This window comes from Bufo bufo, chromosome 7 (assembly GCF_905171765.1).
Source record: "Bufo bufo chromosome 7, aBufBuf1.1, whole genome shotgun sequence".
Classification (NCBI taxonomy): domain Eukaryota; kingdom Metazoa; phylum Chordata; class Amphibia; order Anura; family Bufonidae; genus Bufo; species Bufo bufo.
The window spans coordinates 215,381,582-215,399,379 of record NC_053395.1 but is presented as its reverse complement, the minus strand read 5'-3'; the positions used below and the strand labels follow the sequence as shown (position 1 = coordinate 215,399,379).

Below are 17,798 nucleotides of genomic sequence, written 5' to 3'. Positions count from 1 at the left end.
AAAGCATCCTTTAGGAAGGGCCAGCTGCCCTATTAATCTCCACAGGAGATGCCGATCAACACCAACTCTGGCATTTTGGAAATGAGCCTCTTTTTTTTTTTAGGAAACTCTTTGGAACCTTCTAGGCTTTACAATATGATTGCTCATTTTCCTCATTCTCACAAGAGAATTTTATACCAAACAATGTTTTTTATGTCAATATAAAAGATGTGACCAACATCAAAAGAGCTGATCAGTGCTTGCAATAATGACTGTGAACAATGTAAAAGGCTCCTTAGGCATCTCCCATCAGGCATAATACAGGTCCATATGAAACCAGAGACTTATAGATATTCCAGTGCATTATAAATACAAACTAAAACATAAAAGTTAAAGGCTATGTAAATCTTTGGGCAAATTTTTTTATTAATAAATTGTACTCATTTTGACCTAAAAATCTTTTTTCCAATTGCTGTTTTGTACATAGCTGAGACGCTCTAAAAGCAGGCTCTGGATTTTCTCTCTTTTCCGTCAGTTGGGGAGCTCACAGTCTCCATATCTCTGATCTCTGACCTCCTAAACACTCATTATAGCTCAGTTCTTATCTTACCTATAAAAATGTGGGTTAAATAAGGGTTTATGAGTTGACCTCTTAGTAATTAAAATATAAGGGTTATTAGAAGACTACACAAAGTGAAAGTAAGAGTATCAGTCACGCTAGAAAAACAATTTACCCTTTGTGACAGAATGGCTCAATATTTTTAAGAAAGACCAATTGAAAAAAAGATTTTTAGCCTAAAATAAGTAAAACGCAAAAAAATAAATAAAAATAATGGTGTACATAGCCTTTAAAATCCCCAAGTGGGACAAAATAAAAAAGCTAACAAAGTATAGGCAGAATAGGCAATTTATACTTAATTAAAACAATAAAACTTAAAAACACATATTTGGCATCATCATATCCGTAATACCATGTGCAATAAAGTTAATGTTATTTGTAGAGCAAAGCAATCTCCAAAAACAATATGCATTACCAAAATTAAATTTAAATAAACTACACACAATACATAGACTGGATTAATACCATAAAAACACACAACTTATCCTGCGAAAACCACAAGCCCTCATACAGCTATGTCAGTATAGAGGGTTGCTTTGAGGTAAAAGGATAAAAGTTATGGCAGCCTTAGGGCTCATGCACACGAACGTATTTTCTTTCCGCTTCCGTTCCGTTTTTTTTTGCGGATCGTGTGCGGAACCATTCACTTCAATGGGTCCGCAAAAACAACGGAAGGTACCCCGTGTAAATTACGTTTCCATATTTCCGTATTTCTGTTCCGCAAAAAAGTAGTGCATGTCCTATTATTGCCCGCAAATCACAGTCCGGGGTCCCATTCAAGTCAATGGGTCCGCAAAAAATACGGAACGCACACAGAACACACCCATATGTCATCCGTATTTTGCGGATCCATACTGTAGAAATGCTATGCCCAGCCCATATTGCTCATGTGTTTTGTGATTAATAAGTTACTGTTTCCGCTTCCGATCTGCAAAAAACGGATTGCATACGGAAACCATACGGATATGTTTTGTGGAATAACGGAATGGAAGAGGACTTAAATCAGAGAAAAAAAAACCTCAGATACGGAACAACGGATCCGTGAAAAACGGACCGCAAAACAACAGGGTGGTTTTACATGACTAGAGATGAGCGAATCAATTATAAACTAATCTGATTGGACCCAAATTTTGTAAATTTGAAGTGGATCCAGAATCCTAAAACATGATAATAAAAAATAAAAAAAAGAGAGAGACAAGAGGGAAAAAATTGTCATACCAAATTTTCCAGCCAGTTGAAGCACTTTTGATTTGGGTGAAAACAATTTGGACCCCAAATGAATCAGTCGACCAATTCGGTCAAATCGACCCCAAATCAAATGTTGAGCATTTAACTCATCTCTACACATGACGTTTATTTTATTTACAAATGGCACCCCTTTTTTGTAGTTTTTGTTGGCGAAAAAGCCAGATGTCACTCTGGCCAGCAGGAAACTTAATGCGTTATTTTGCAGTAACTTTTTATGACAGTTTTCTAGTGTTTTTAGCTTACACATATAATTAAAAATGCTAACTCAAAAAAGCTTGCAAAAAATTCCAGAATTTCATGGTATTTGCTACAAGCAAAAAAAACACTAAGGGTACAGCCAAACAGAGTTTTTTGGATGAGGTTTTGAGGCAAATCTGCAGGATTTTTTGCAAAAGTCAGAAGTAGATTCGAAAGGAATGGGAAATATAAAAAAAAGGATATGTACTGGTGGATCCACTTTTGGGTTATAGGGGTTTTCCAGGCTTTTAATATGGATGACCCATCCTCAGGATAGACATAGCAGCAGTGAGCAGGAAGAGAGACAGGAGACGACACGCGTGCACAGCCTTCTCTTCATACAGCTGTTCGGCGGGGTTGCCGGGTGTCGGACCGCCGCCAATCTGATATTGATGACCTATCCTGAGAATTGGTCATCAATATTAAAATCCCGAGAAACCCCTTTATAGTCCTGCAGGCAGATCTGCCTCAAAACCTTGTCCACAAAACTCTGTGTGGCCGTACCCTCAGAGATGTAGGGCGGAAGCACCCTTAAAGGACTAATTAAAGGGATTGTTGAGGATTAGAAAAACATGGCTGCTTTCTTCCACAAACAATGCCCCGCCTGTTCACAGGTTGTGTTGGGTACTACACAACCTGTAGACAGCTGAGGCGCTATTTCTGGAAGGAAGCAGCCATGTTTTTCTAATCCTGGGCAACCACTTTAAATGTTATAAATAATTCAAGATTCATTAATGTAAAACTATTTGTTTGGGTGCAGTGGTGATATTTTCCACATTTTCAATCCTCCGTCGTCTCTTTACTGCATCTAAGCTTCGTAATTGGTTTACATTTTCCGAGCTTGTAAGATGAAAGCAGCGATTTAATACGGTGAATACAGCTTTAATTAAAATTGATGGCCGCTGGAATAACTATTAAAGAAGTGCTGCTATGATCCATCGAGGCTTCTTCTAATCGAAATTCTCAAATTATTAGACCCGCACAAGCGTGATATATAATTTGCAATGTAAACACATCTTCTTCTCGGATGTAGCCGTATGGGTTCATTAAATTATTCACTGCGATGTCTCTGAATAGTTTGTATTGTCAGATAAAAGGATGATCTGAGGAACAGTCCCCGATAGCAGCCAAATGCCGCTTCTCCACGAATCAGTGTGAATTTAATGGCAGTTTGAAAATAGCATGTATGGATGGCATTAGCGATCTATTGTCTTCTGATGGAGGAATGTACAAGTTTGGTTTAATTGCGGAAGAAAATCCTAACCGTATTCAACCTGGAATGTGAGACGCCTCTAAGCCGTTATATGGCTATATTTATCTTCTTTGGATTTCAGACAGATTTCTAAAAGGGAACCTGTCATGTTGTGCATGATGTCTGAACTTCGAGCAGCATGTTATAGAGCAGGAGGAGCTGAGCAGATTGATATATAATTTTATTGGAAAAATATTAGTACAACTAGTCATTTATTGATGGAAATCCCTACTAAATTATTGTGAGCCTAGTGGGCGGTCCTACAGAGAATCACTGATAAGGACCACCCACGAGGAGCAGAAGTCCACCACCAAGAGCAGTATTTTCTTAGACTGTAAGGAAAAGTCCCAGAGCATTTGCTGTAAAATAAAGGAAGTTTCTAGGGGAGCTCAGAAGACTCATTGTGTCATCTGTCTCCTGGTACGTTCCCTTACTCCTAGAGGGAACTCAAGATTTGAAGCTCACACACAACAAGATGAGGCCCATTTTCTGGGCGGCGATTCTAGGATGATGCTTCCATGGGGCTGACGTAGACAGTGCTCCATCAGCCCCATAGAAGTGAATGGAATGGTAGACCGACGTGCACACTACAGTTCCATTCAGAGAGGGGAACTGTCCAGATCACGAGTGGTTCAGCGGTCAGACCTCAGCTATCCAATATTTATCACCTAACCTGTAGAAACCATAAATCTTCATATGTTCCCAATAATCACACGCAGTTGACAGCTACGACCCTCGCTAATAAAGCTTCATAAGTAACGTATTACTAGTTGACATTTTCAGAATCATTTGCTTGTGAAATGTTCAAATGTCGCAAAGCGGTAGAAATAATTAGGTTTGTGCGACTGGCAAATGACTGGTTCATTTAAACGGCCGTCCCTCCCTGGAGATCGCTCCCTCAGAGAAAGCATATATAACTTTATAACCCAGTTCATTATCCCCAGCTGCTGAAAATGAAGTGAAAATGATTGCAAATGGCACAACTCAAACTTTTGGCAGAACATTGATATTAGGCCGTGGAATAATTTAATTTGATATCATCTGCTTGGCATATCTGGGGCTGATATCACCCAGACAGAGTTTAATGCTCCAAAAAAGGTGGATTTATTGAGGTGTCTGCAGTTCCCTGGCTGTGCAGATCAATCACTGGAACAGATGTGCAACATAGATTTTTTATATCTCTAAGGCCTTATGCAAGGCCTCATGCACACGGCTGTTGCCCGGCCGTAGTCATATTGTGGCCCGCAAACAGCGGGTCTGCAATATGCGGGCACCGGCTGTGTGCTCCCCGCATCACGGATGTGGACCTATTCACTTGAACATGTTCTATTTTTTTGCGGTGTGGATGGATCACGGACACATTCAAGTTGAATGGGTCTCGATCGTCCCGGCCGCCGCACGGACATTGCCCGTGCATTTGGGACCGCAAAGAAGGTCTGTCAACGGTTCTGACCATGCTAAACTGCTGACAGCACTAGATTGGGGCTGAGGAGAGCAGGCCAAACACACCTTTAGCAGAGCTTTTATTATCAGGAGTAGTGTGAATATGAACTTTTATTTTACCAGGTTCTGCTCCTGCAAGTGCCCAGGAAGTGGAGCCTCACTGTGAACTGCTCCCTGCATTGAGCTACTTCTTAGCCTCTCCTCTCTGCTCTGAGTGATAACTGCAGTATACAACCAGGGGACCTCTATGCAGCGTCTTACTGAAGAGCAACAATGCACTGCAAAAAGGGGTGAACATGTATTTTTGTATGTTAAATGCATTCCTATATATCTATGCACAAGGAGTTAATAGGCCATAGTAAACACCACCAGCCACTAGGTGGGGCTGTTACCTTTTACCCAAAGGGAGGAATGAATCAGGATAGCGCTAGAGGAGTCTGAGTTTAGACTGAGGCGAGAGGCCTCATGTACATGGCTAGGGTTGAGCGAATCGGGTTCGAATCGCTGTATCTAATAACTACGTTAATAATATGGTCTCAGTCCTACTGTACACGTTCCATGTGCGCCATTGTCAAAATGCCAATTCTTTCCTGCAAAACGGACAAGAATTGTTCTATTCTTTTGCGGGACAGACACACAGATGCAGACAGCACACGGTTTTTTAGTAGCCCCATTGAAATTAATGGGTCTGTATCCAATCTGCAAAAATTGTGGATTGGATACAGAAAAAAATTCCAGTTGTTTGCATGAGGTCTTATAACAGGAGCTGACAGAGAAGCCAGACTTGGTTTAGGTGAAATCCATGGACGGGCCAAAAAAGGACTTCATATATTTGGAAAAGCAGGCCAGATGTAGAAGAGGAGGTATAGAGAGAAATTCTTTGGAGAACTGCTATCTGACAAGGACCACTGAGTCTTCATTGCCACATGTCGAGGACTTTAAAGTCTTATGGTGCCTGGACACATCTTAAAGAGGACCTTTCACTTGTAAAAACTATGTGAACTAAGTATGCTGCCATGTAGAGCGGCGCCAGGGGATCTCACTGCACTTACTATTATCCCCGGGCGCCGCTCCGTTCTCCCGTTATGCCCTCCGGTACCTATGCTCCTTAAGTTATAGTAGGCGGGTCTTCCCTTGTCCTGTGGGCGTCTCCTTCTCCTAGGCTGTAGCGCTGGCCAATCGCAGCGCACAGCTCACAGCCTGGGAGAAGAAAACCTCCCAGGCTGTGAGCTGTGCGCTGTGATTGGCCAGCGCTGCAGCCTAGGAGAAGGAGACGCCCACAGGACAAGGTAAGACCCGCCTACTATAACTTAAGGAGCAAAGGTACCGGAGGGCATAACGGGAGAACGGAGCGGCGCCCGGGGATAATAGTAAGTGCAGTGAGATCCCCGGGCGCCGCTCTACATGGCAGAATACTTAGTTCACATAGTTTTTACAAGTGAAAGGTCCTCTTTAAGAGCAGATTGACCATCTGCATAAGAATATCCACATCCCGCAGAGAATGATGTAGAGGCATAAATTTTAAGTATGGCAACCTGTCCAAAAAAAAATGCAGAGCGTAGTCTGATGTTAGGGTCCGCCCTGAGGTTGCATTGCAGAAAAAAGAAGTCTTAGGCCTCTTTCACACTTGCGTTGTTGGGATCCGGCATGCACTTCCGTTGCCGGAGGTGCCTGCCGGATCCGTAACAACGCAAGTGTACTGAAAGCATTTGAAGACGGAACCGTCTTCCAAATGCTTTCAGTGTTACTATGGCACCCAGGACGCTATTAAAGTCCTGGTTGCCATAGTAGTAGCGGGGAGCGGGGGAGCGGTATACTTACAGTCCGTGCGGCTCCCGGGGCGCTCCAGAATGACGTCAGAGCGCCCCATGCGCATGGATGACGTGATCCATGTGATCACGTGATCCATGCGCTTGGGGCGCCCTGACGTCACTCTGGAGCGCCCGGGGAGCCGCACGGACGGTAAGTATGCTGCTCCCCTGCTCCCCGCTACACTTACCATGGCTGTCAGGACTTTAGCGTCCCGGTAGCCATGGTAACTATTCAGAAAAAGCTAAACGTCGGGTCCGGCAATGCGCCGAAACGACGTTTAGCTTAAGGCCGGATCCGGATCAATGCCTTTCAATGGGCATTGATCCCGGATCCGGCCTTGCGGCAAGTCTTCAGGATTTTTGGCCGGAGCAAAAAGCGCAGCATGCTGCGGTATTTTCTCCGGCCAAAAAACGTTCCGTACCGGAACTGAAGACATCCTGATGCATCCTGAACGGATTACTCTCCATTCAGAATGCATTAGGATAATCCTGATCAGTATTCTTCCGGCATAGAGTCCCGACGACGGAACTCTATGCCGGAAGACAATAACGCAAGTGTGAAAGAGCCCTTACACCCCATTCCTGGATGCTTGTGCAAGATTCAGTTAAAGAAGTGCAGTGTAAGGAGGATAGCTTTGAAGGCATATCTAAGTCTATTAAGTACCTTTGCAGCCGGGTAACCTACAAGAATTGTTAAAAAGTGCATTTGTGTAACATCTGCCAGTCCATACATGCTGAGAACTGCAACTGATGTGCTTTTATTTGAACCTTCAGTAAAGAACCATTTGCTGCAAATTGGCTACATTATTTTCTGCATCTCTACACTGCATCTACCGCTGCCCCAAGGGACCCTACTTTTCACCTCAAAACCACCAACACCATAGGCGCCCCAACCTAAACCAGGCAGTAGACCCCAAAGATCAGGGTACCAACTACAACCGCTATTCTTGCTACAATCACTCCTCTCTCCTCCCCTGGGCCCTGCAACTAAAGTTGTCACTCAGAGTAGAGGGGCAGGGCTATGAAGCACTTCACGGTGAAGTTCTACTCTTGGAACTTGCAGGAGCAGAACCTGGCAGAATAAAAGTTCATATTCAATTTACTCAAAAAAACTCTTTAGAAAAGCTCTAAAAAAGGTATGTTTGTAAACTATACCCCATACTCTATAGCAGTGGCCTCTAAGTTAGGTCTCCAGCTGTACAACAACTGCCAGCATGCAATAATACTCCTTTCATGAACTGAAACATCTGTACAGATATATCATCAGTGAAAAAACATACCCGGGGCATTGTTTATTTCTCTTGAAAATATTTAAAGAAGAAATATTATCAACCCAAAGGATAGGCTGAGATTTTAGCTGTACAGCTTTGCTGAGTTGACTGGGACAGAGTCAGCAGGGTCATCTTGTAATCATTATAGCGTCCTCAGGTTCATCTCAGTTTGATTAGGAATTCAATGAAAGCTCCTTTTAACTGCTAGAGGCCTAGATAAGGCAGGATACTAACACTATAAGGCCTCATGCACACGGCCATTGCCGGCTGTGGCCCGTATTGTGGCCCGTAAACAGCGGGCCAGCAATATGTGGGCACCGGCCGTGTGCTCACCGCATCATGGATGCGGACCCATTCAATCTAGAAGTGTGGTGTGGAATGGAGTGCTTTCATGGGTTTCCTCTCCATGCCTCCGCAAAAAAATAGAACTTGTTCTAATTTTTTTTGCAGTGCGGACGGATCACGGACCTATTCAAGTTGAATGGCTCTGGATCCGTCACGGCAGCCGCACGAATGGTGCCTGTGCATTGGGGAATGCACATTCCAGTCCCTAATGCACGGAACGGCCGTGTGCATGAGGCCTAAGGCTCTCTATGCCGTTGTCCTCCCACTCCCTGCTGTATGGGAGATGGGCTGTATAATGTCTCCTCCAAAGAAGTCAAAGATCAATGGACACTTTTATGTCCATCGACTCTCATTCACTAGAGCAGCCATAAGTCACTCAGCCCCTGTTGCACTGTCTACACAGACAATGCAGGAAGGATGTGCCTTCATTATTAACCCCGTTAGGGCAGTGGGCTTGGAACATGTCAGAGAACATGAAGTCCAGCATTACCTCTCACTGGAAGATTAAGTTGTGCCCGAGCATCGTCTATGTGGAGATAATAAGCTTTAGACTAAATGTAGATGGAAGATAATTGGTCTAAGTTTAAGACACTGATTCCCCATCCAAGCTCCATTTGCATTTATTATTAACTATGAGAACTTTGAGTCAAATTAATTGTTTTGAATTGGAGTGCGACCATTTAGATACATCCTGGCCTTTTATCATCTCTGCTTTGCAGGTATGTAATTACTCCAGAAGGACTCAACGGCGGAAACATTTGCGCCTATTGATACTAATTCTGTATGTGCACCGTTCTAGAGGCTTATGGAAGAATTTTTAAGTAGTCTGACAGTTTTGTTCTTTTGTCTGAGAGCCAAGCGGCAACGAGTTCCAGTGTATTGTGTTGCCGCATGATAATATCCTGCAAAATTATATCAATTAGAGAGAAATTTTTCTATCAGCTTTCTTGGGACCAGATCTGTTCATCTTGTGTAATTGCTGTATAAGAATAATCCCCTAATACATTTTTTTTGCATGAACAGCCCAGACGCTTTTGCTGGTGGCTGCTGAATTTTTGATGAGGTGGTGGTAAATAAAGATACCAATAAGTCGCACTTTCTGAGTCCTCTTAAAATTTTAATAACTAGGATGCAAGAGGCGCATCTCTGATCCAGTAGTTCTATCCCTTCTAGGGAAGAATATCTCCAAAATATACGTAGCACCAGGTGAAGCATCATATGGTCCTGCAGGACCATTGTAGTGTCAGACACTTAAAAATTGTGTTCTGGGTCCCACAAAGCTACACAACACACCTGTAGGAGAAAGCTTGTAAGATACTCGCCAATCCGAAGTTATGTGGATCGGTCACAGATGATGCGCCTCCTCAAAAAATCTAGCTTCCACCAACATCACATCCTTTTCCAGGTTTCCAGATAGGGCTATGGACGAGATGTCACATCTTCTGTGGACAGGGTGAAGAATTATTTCTCTCCACGGTGCATTGTCTCCTGAATCCACCTCACCAGGGAGAGGAATAGTTCTGGCCCCATCTACAGTGGAAGTAAAGTCCCGTCCATAGATCAGGCCGGAAACCTGCCAAAGGATGTGATGTCGGTGGAAGCTGGATTTTCAGAAGTGGAGCACCACCATGATCAGGTTCCCAGGAGGGAATGGTAAAACTATGTATATTACAAACTTTCTCCAAAAGGTGTATTCTATATATAAGTAAAAATGTAGACAAACCGCTCACCCCTTTTACAATTCTGGAATGGGTGCTCTAGTCTCAATTGATTCACTCAGATTAAACAAAGGGGCATATAAATAATGTATTCTGAGGCTGGCACTCACTCGTACGGAAAAATATCAGTCGTAATAGTGTTATCTAAGTAGTACACAAAATTTAATGTGGCACATAATCTACAATCCTAACATTAACATATCACATAAAGTACAATAATTAATACTTAACAATCACTGCAGCAAACAAAGTTAAAATGATTCCTAAAAAGTACCTAAAATCTAAAACTTCAATAAAAAGTCAATGAAATTCCAAAAGGAGGGGTATAACGCAGACCAAAGGTCAGTCTGTTTCTTATGTTTGTATTGGTCTCTTTTGACCTTAACTTATATTCATTTTCTTATAAGCAATGTGGCAAAAATCATTCAAAGCACTTTTTCCAATGTTCGGAAGTGTCCGATTTAAATATTCAATGGATCAATCTCCCATATTCGGGGAGTATCCGATTTAAATACAAAGTTCTTACTCACTGTAAATTTCACCTTTCCCGCGATCCGAATATTCGATTCTTACTCACAGTAACTTTTCGTATTCCCGCGGTTTCAATGTTAGGCGTCCCACTTAGTTTGTGCGTCACTGGTCTCTCTCGACCGTTAAGCACAGGTCTCAGATCTGGTCATGTGACCAAGGTGTAGTATCGCGAGAGGTAGACTTATGCTAACCGGTTAAGGTAGCTGGAGTGGTCCCACTGAGGAATGGGAAAGGAGATCCCTGAAACGCGTTTGGAGCTTCTAAGTTTTAGATTTTAGGTACTTTTTAGGGATCATTTTAACTTTGTTTGCTGCAGTGATTGTTAAGTATTAATTATTGTACTTTATGTGATATGTTAATGTTAGGATTGTAGATTATGTGCCACATAAAATTTTGTGTACTACTTAGATAACACTATTACGACTGATATTTTTCCGTACGAGTGAGTGCCAGCCTCAGAATACAGTATTCTATATATAATTACGGTGGCTTTACCGGATCCTGGTGGGTCCCAGAAAACCCCTTTAAGGCATTATAATACAGTGGGTCAAGGTCAGTCAACCAGAAGTCTGTCCACAAAATGTGTCCTTCACATAGACCACACACATGGTCTATGTGGTCATGGACCACACACAGCTATCTACAACAGACTTTAGTCATTAAACTGACCCCTGGGGCAAAAAGGTGAAAAGTTAGCTGTGTGGTGGCCCTACACATTAGATAAATGTTTGTAGAACCAGCTGATTTTGGTGGTCTCCTAACTTCTCCCTATGGCAGATGTCATATGGATCACATGTATTGGACTTCAGCATGTCTGATCTCTTGTTCCCACAGGAGATAAGCCACTGCCCGAGGAGTCTAGCACCAGCTTATTCCGCTCTGTCCATTAATACAATATAGTACGGCAGCCGAGCCAAATGTACATGTTTATATGAGAATCTGGAGGAAAAGCTGTCAGCTGACAGTTACCTAAAGTTTTTGACCACCTATGGTCCAGGGCAGAGGAGCCCCCCTTTCCCAGTGCAGAGTTATATCATGTACAATCTCCTGGGCGAGTCATGACAACTGCTGCCAGGGATCTGAGCAATCATTCCTAGAAGTCATGAATTCTAGGCGTGGGATAGTCACCTCTACTTTTGCCAAAACAGTCATTTTGAATTACAGCATTTGGAAAGTTACTAGTTTTGAGCAAGCATGCTCGGCCTAACACCAGTTAGGCTCGGCGCGATGCTCGAGTCAGTGTATTTTAAATCTAATTTAGCCTCTATTTCTATGCAGAAGATTGCTGTACAGTGAGGGAATCCCTCAGTGTGAGTCCGCAGCTTAGGAGTCCTTGCTCTGACTCCATATATAGCTATGTCCATATATGGAGTCAGTGCTTGGGGACACTAAGTGTATTTAAATCTAATTTAGCCTGTATTTCAGAAAAGTTTCTGCCGGGATTCATACTCACAATATTTTGCATTAGAGGCAAGGCATTAACCACTCAGCTATAATAGCTGCATAGCCAGTTACTTAAAAGAGACTTCTACTTTACTGTACTTCTAGTTCTACTAAGACCTATACAGTAGTAGTCTCAAGGATATTTTTTTTAAGTGACTGGCTAGGCAGCTATATAGTGTGTAGTGGTTAAAGTTCTGAACTATGATGCAGAAGCTGTGAGTTCAAATCCCGTCACAAACTTTTTCAGAATTGGAGGTTAAATTAGATTTATATATTTTATATTTTTTTTTGTAATTGTAAAAATGTATGGCACAAAATAAATGTGTAATTACTCGAAGAAAAAAATTTATATAAAAAATATATAAAATCATACTCCTGATATATATGAATGCATAATGTGGGAAACTACTACTAATGTTTTAGCCATAATATATTTACATATATTATAATATATTATATTATATATTCTAAATATATAATAATATGTGTAAATATATTATGGCTAAAATCATATATATATATATATATATGTTTAAATTAAGTTTAGCCTCTTATTTCTGAAAAAGTTTGTGACAGGATTTGAACTCACAGCTTCTGCATCAGAGCCCAGTCACTGTAACCACTACACTATACAGCTGCATAGCCAGTCACTTAAAAAATTAATAATAATAATAATAATATGAGACTTCTACTGTATAGGAATACTTACTAGTAGTAAGTATTCCTCTAAATTAGATTTAAATACACTGGGGTGTCCCCAAGCACTGACTCTATATATGGACAGAGCTATATATGGAGTCAGAGCAGGGACTCCTCAGCCGAACTAGAGTCCCGACTCCCTCCCCTCCTCAGAGCAGGGGGTGCCTGGGGTTCTCCCATTGACTTCCATTGTGCTCGGGTGCTTTGGTGCTCGCTCAACACTAAAAGTTACCTAATATGTTCTTTATTATTATGGGAACTTCCATACTGAAGGAGCATACATCTCTGTCTCTCAATGGGTATGGCCTACAGAAATTAATGGGACTGAAAGTCTTTAAAGAATCTACATGAAGAGGAAGCCTACTGCTCCACACCCAGCCTGTCCACAAGTAAAACAGAGAAGGACACATGTGGATATTCATCTCCTTTCCTCCATTGTCAAATGGGTGATCCTGCCTATCTAGTCTCTAGCAGTACCATAGACTTATAATTCACATATTAAAGGGGTATTCCTATCTCAGACAGTGGGGGGCATATCGTTAGGATATGCCCCCATTGTGTGATTGATATGCGTCCTACCTCTGGGACCCGCACCTACATCGAGAATGGAGCCCCAAAAGTGATGGAGGGTGCATTCTATTCATTTCTATGGGGCCCGCCGAAAATAGCTGAGCACTGCCTTGGCTATTTCCGTCTGCCCCATAGAAATGAATGGGAGCAGTGGGCACGCAAGACGATTGGCGGTGGCCGAACCCCGATCACCACTTTCACCGCTCCGTTCTCGGTGTAGGTGCAGGTCCCAGAGATGGGACCCACACCTTTCAGACAAAGAAACATAGAAACATAGAATGTGTCGGCAGATAAGAACCATTTGGCCCATCTAGTCTGCCCAATATACTGAATACTATGAATAGCCCTTGGCCCGATCTTATATGAAGGATGGCCTTATGCCTATCCCATGCATGCTTAAACTCCTCCACTGTATTTGCAGCTACCACTTCTGCAGGAAGGCTATTCCATGCATCCACTACTCTCTCAGTAAAGTAATACTTCCTTATATTACTTTTAAACCTTTGCCCCTCTAATTTAAAACCATGTCCTCTTGTAGCAGTTTTTCTTCTTTTAAATATTCTCTCCTCTTTTACCTTGTTGATTCCCTTTATGTATTTAGCAGTTTCTCTCATATCCCCTCTGTCTCGTCTTACTTCCAAGCTATACATGTTAAGGTCATTTAATCTTTCCTGGTAAGTTTTATCCTGCAATCCATGTACCAGTTTAGTAGCTCTTCTCTGAACTCTCTCCAAAGTATCAATATCCTTCTGGAGATATGGTCTCCAGTACTGAGCACAATACTCCAAGTGAGGTCTCACTAGTGATCTGTAGAGCGGCATGAGCACCTCCCTCTGTCTACTGGTAATGCCTCTCCCTATACACCCCAGCATTCTGCTAGCATTTCCTAGCGATATGCCCCCATTGTCTGAGATGGGAATATGCCTTTAAATGGCTAATCACACAAAAAGTAATACTATGCAATGGACGGAGCTTTGTAAATGAAGTATTATTGCACTATACATACAATAAAATATTTGGTTGTTTCATGTATTTTACATTTTGGTAGCCTTCCCTGCCGTACCTCCTTCTGGTCCACCTTCTCCTGCATTCAGTAGTGGACGGACATGCTCAATAGCTTCCCTGCCCCCTTCTTCCTCTGAGTGCCGATGGCGATCTCATAGTGAAGCGTAGCAAACACCTTTCATTCACTGATCCCTACTTCATATAAATACAGTACAGACCAAAAGTTTGGACACACCTTCTCATTCAAAGAGTTTTCTTTATTTTTATGACTATGAAGGCATCAAAACTATGAATTAACACATGTGGAATTATATACATAACAAACAAGTGTGAAACAACTGAAAATATGTCATATCCTAGGTTCTTCAAAGTAGCCACCTTTTGCTTTGATTACTGCTTTGCACACTCTTGGCATTCTCTTGATGAGCTTCAAGAGGTAGTCCCCTAAAATGGTCTTCCAACAGTCTTGAAGGAGTTCCCAGAGATGCTTAGCACTTGTTGGCCCTTTTGCCTTCACTCTGCGGTCCAGCTCACCCCAAACCATCTCGATTGGGATCAGGTCCGGTGACTGTGGAGGCCAGGTCATCTGGCGCAGCACCCCATCACTCTCCTTCATGGTCAAATAGCCCTTACTTTCAAAGTTTTCCCAATTTTTCGGCTGACTGACTGACCTTCATTTCTTAAAGTAATGATGGCCACTCGCTTTTCTTTACTTAGCTGCTTTTTTCTTGCCATAATACAAATTCTAACAGTCTATTCAGTAGGACTATCAGCTGTGTATCCACCTGACTTCTCCTCAACGCCACTGATGGTCCCAACCCCATTTATAAGGCAAGAAATCCCACTTATTAAACCTGACAGGGCACACCTGTGAAGTGAAAACCATTTCAGGGGACTACCTCTTGAAGCTCATCAAGAGAATGCCAAGAGTGTGCAAAGCAGTAATCAAAGCAAAAGGTGGCTACTTTGAAGAACCTAGAATATGACATATTTTCTGTTGTTTCACACTTGTTTGTTATGTATATAATTTCACATTTGTTAATTCACAGTTTTGATGCCTTCATAGTCATGAAAATAAAGAAAACTCTTTGAATGAGAAGGTGTGTCCAAACTTTTGGTCTGTACTGTACGTGGCTATATTTCTATCTAGACAGTGGAGAAGAAACTTGTGCAGGCATTGCCTACCCTATGTATCTCTGGGGCTATAATCAGAAATTGCAGTGCATCCTGTGAGATTCAAGGGCTTAATGAACTACTACCCACCCACAGAAAGGGAAGAAAGTCCTCCAGATATGTGAGTAGAACTGTTATAACTTTGTGAGATAACCCGTTTAGTGATAATAGTATACTAGAAATGATCTTCTGGTAGCGTTCACAGCACTGCTGAAAAGTGAGAGGCATGCTGTACTGTGCTCTATGTGTCCCCCTAGTTACCAGTATGAAAACTGCACTAGATCATTTTCTTTAATTCTGAAAACTCCTACAATATTGGTTTCTAATTCCTTAGCGTCCAGTTGCCTGGCTCGGTTGTAGATTCCTCCACCTAACACCCCTGCAGGACCCCTTTCCGTATAATATACTGTGAGTTGTGTTTTTGAGCGTATAGACTGTAGTAATTACCCAGAATCCTTCAGTTGTGAAAGTTTAGAAACAAAATGTCCCTGGAAACGAGCGCTGCTGATTAGCATCGATAAATGCTGCATATAGACGGTGAATGTCAAGCCGTTCCTGCGTTTTCTGACCTTTATATGGATGTGCAGACGGCTGTGAAGTCCCAATCCTCAGTCCTGGGGTTTGTAAAGAGCCTCTTTTCTTATCAAGACAAAGCTTCATGTGCCGCACGGTGAGAAACCAATGCTCCGCCGCCTGAAATCGGGTTTTACCTTACAAAAACGGCACCGATCGGATTCTAAATAATGCGATGCTTTATTTTATTATCCGGGTGGATGACAGACGCAATCTATGTAGAAAACTATTTTATGCAGTGATTGGATCTTTTATCTCCATAAATTAGGGGAACTTTATATATATATATATATAGGTATCTACTATCCCAACAGTTCCCTTTTTGTGTGTGATCTCACAGCTGCCTGCACTGCAGCAACCCCCGTGCAGAGAGCAATGGAAATGTTAATCCTGATCCTCCTGGTTCCATCATTAAGATTATATGCATCATACCCATTAAATTAACGTTAGGCAAACCCACTGATATTGGCATGTCCAGCTCACCACGTAGTGTGTATAATGGTGTCTCAAAGTGCCCAGTCTCTCTTCCTCCCAACCTCCCCGCACACATGCATGCTCAGTCCTGCTCGGCAAGGGGAATAATCCACTTCCTGACTCTTCCGGTGGTGGCTTATCTTCCCTGAGTACAAAGGAGCAGGCATGTTCAAATCCAACATGCCCGATCCTTCCTTGCCCTAACATCTGACGTAGGAACACCCCATACCCATTAGACCTTGGGATTAGCGGACTGATCTAACCACCTTTGCTGTGAGGTGAGACGAGAACCGCCCAGCATTAGGACATGTCATGAAACACTAACCAGTAGGTGTACCATCACTAGGATCCTCTAGTCATGTAGGATATAGAACAGTGCAGCCCAGTACTCCACAGGCACCATCACCTACTTGGATGATCCAGACTAAATGGCGGCCCCCAACTTGACGACGGTCCCTAACTTGACTCAGTGCAGGGGCCTAAACCTTGTGGGGTTAAAGAGTAGTCAGACAGGAGGTCAGAACCAGACAGGCAAAACCAGGATCAGATCAGAATCCAAAAGCTAAGTCAAAATCAGGCCAGAATCCAGAGATAGATCAGAACCAACACAAGATACAAACACAGAGTCAAATACCAGACGAGGTCAGTACCAGGAGATAAGTCAGAGGTATAATCAAAAGTCAGGGCCAAGGTCAGGGACAATGCAGAAATCAGAATACCAGGAATCAAAAAAATAGTAATAGACACTAGTGAGGTTAAAAACACAGGAAGTACATGACGCCGGCGCTGAACCTGATTGGCTCGGTGCCCATCAGCCCCACTATCAGCGGCGCTAGTTGTGAGACACTGGTGACGCCCCCGCAGTGAGGCATGTATGTACATGACACTGATCTTGAGAATGGGAAAACTTTAGCTCTGGCTGCTCTTGTGTGGCCTCTGTCCAGTGAACTGGCAGATGATGAGTGCTCTCCATTAGTGGGGGCACAGGTAGCAGTTGTACTCAGCCATGATGCCTAAGGTCCCTTTCACACGGGCGAGTATTCCGCGCGGATGCGATGCGTGAGGTGAACGCATTGCACCCGCACTGAATCCCGACCCATTCATTTCTATGGGGCTGTTCACATGAGCGGTGATTTTCACGCATCACTTGTGCGTTGCGTGAAATTCACATCATGCTCTATATTCAGCGTTTTTCACGCAACGCAGGCCCCATAGAAGTGAATGGGGTTGCGTGAATATCGCAAGCATCCGCAAGCAAGTGCGGATGCGGTGCGATTTTCACGCACGGTTGCTAGGAGACGATCGGGATGGAGACCCGATCATTATTATTTTCCCTTATAACATGGTTATAAGGGAAAATAATAGCATTCTGAATACAGAATGCATAGTAAAACAGCGCTGGAGGGG

The 17,798-nt window shown here is 42.8% G+C and overlaps 1 protein-coding gene across 1 annotated transcript in view; it reads left to right on the top strand.

Moving 5' to 3' along the window:
* The window catches only part of THSD7B (thrombospondin type 1 domain containing 7B), a 594,761-nt gene that overhangs the window by 267,280 nt on the left and 309,683 nt on the right, over positions 1-17,798 (top strand).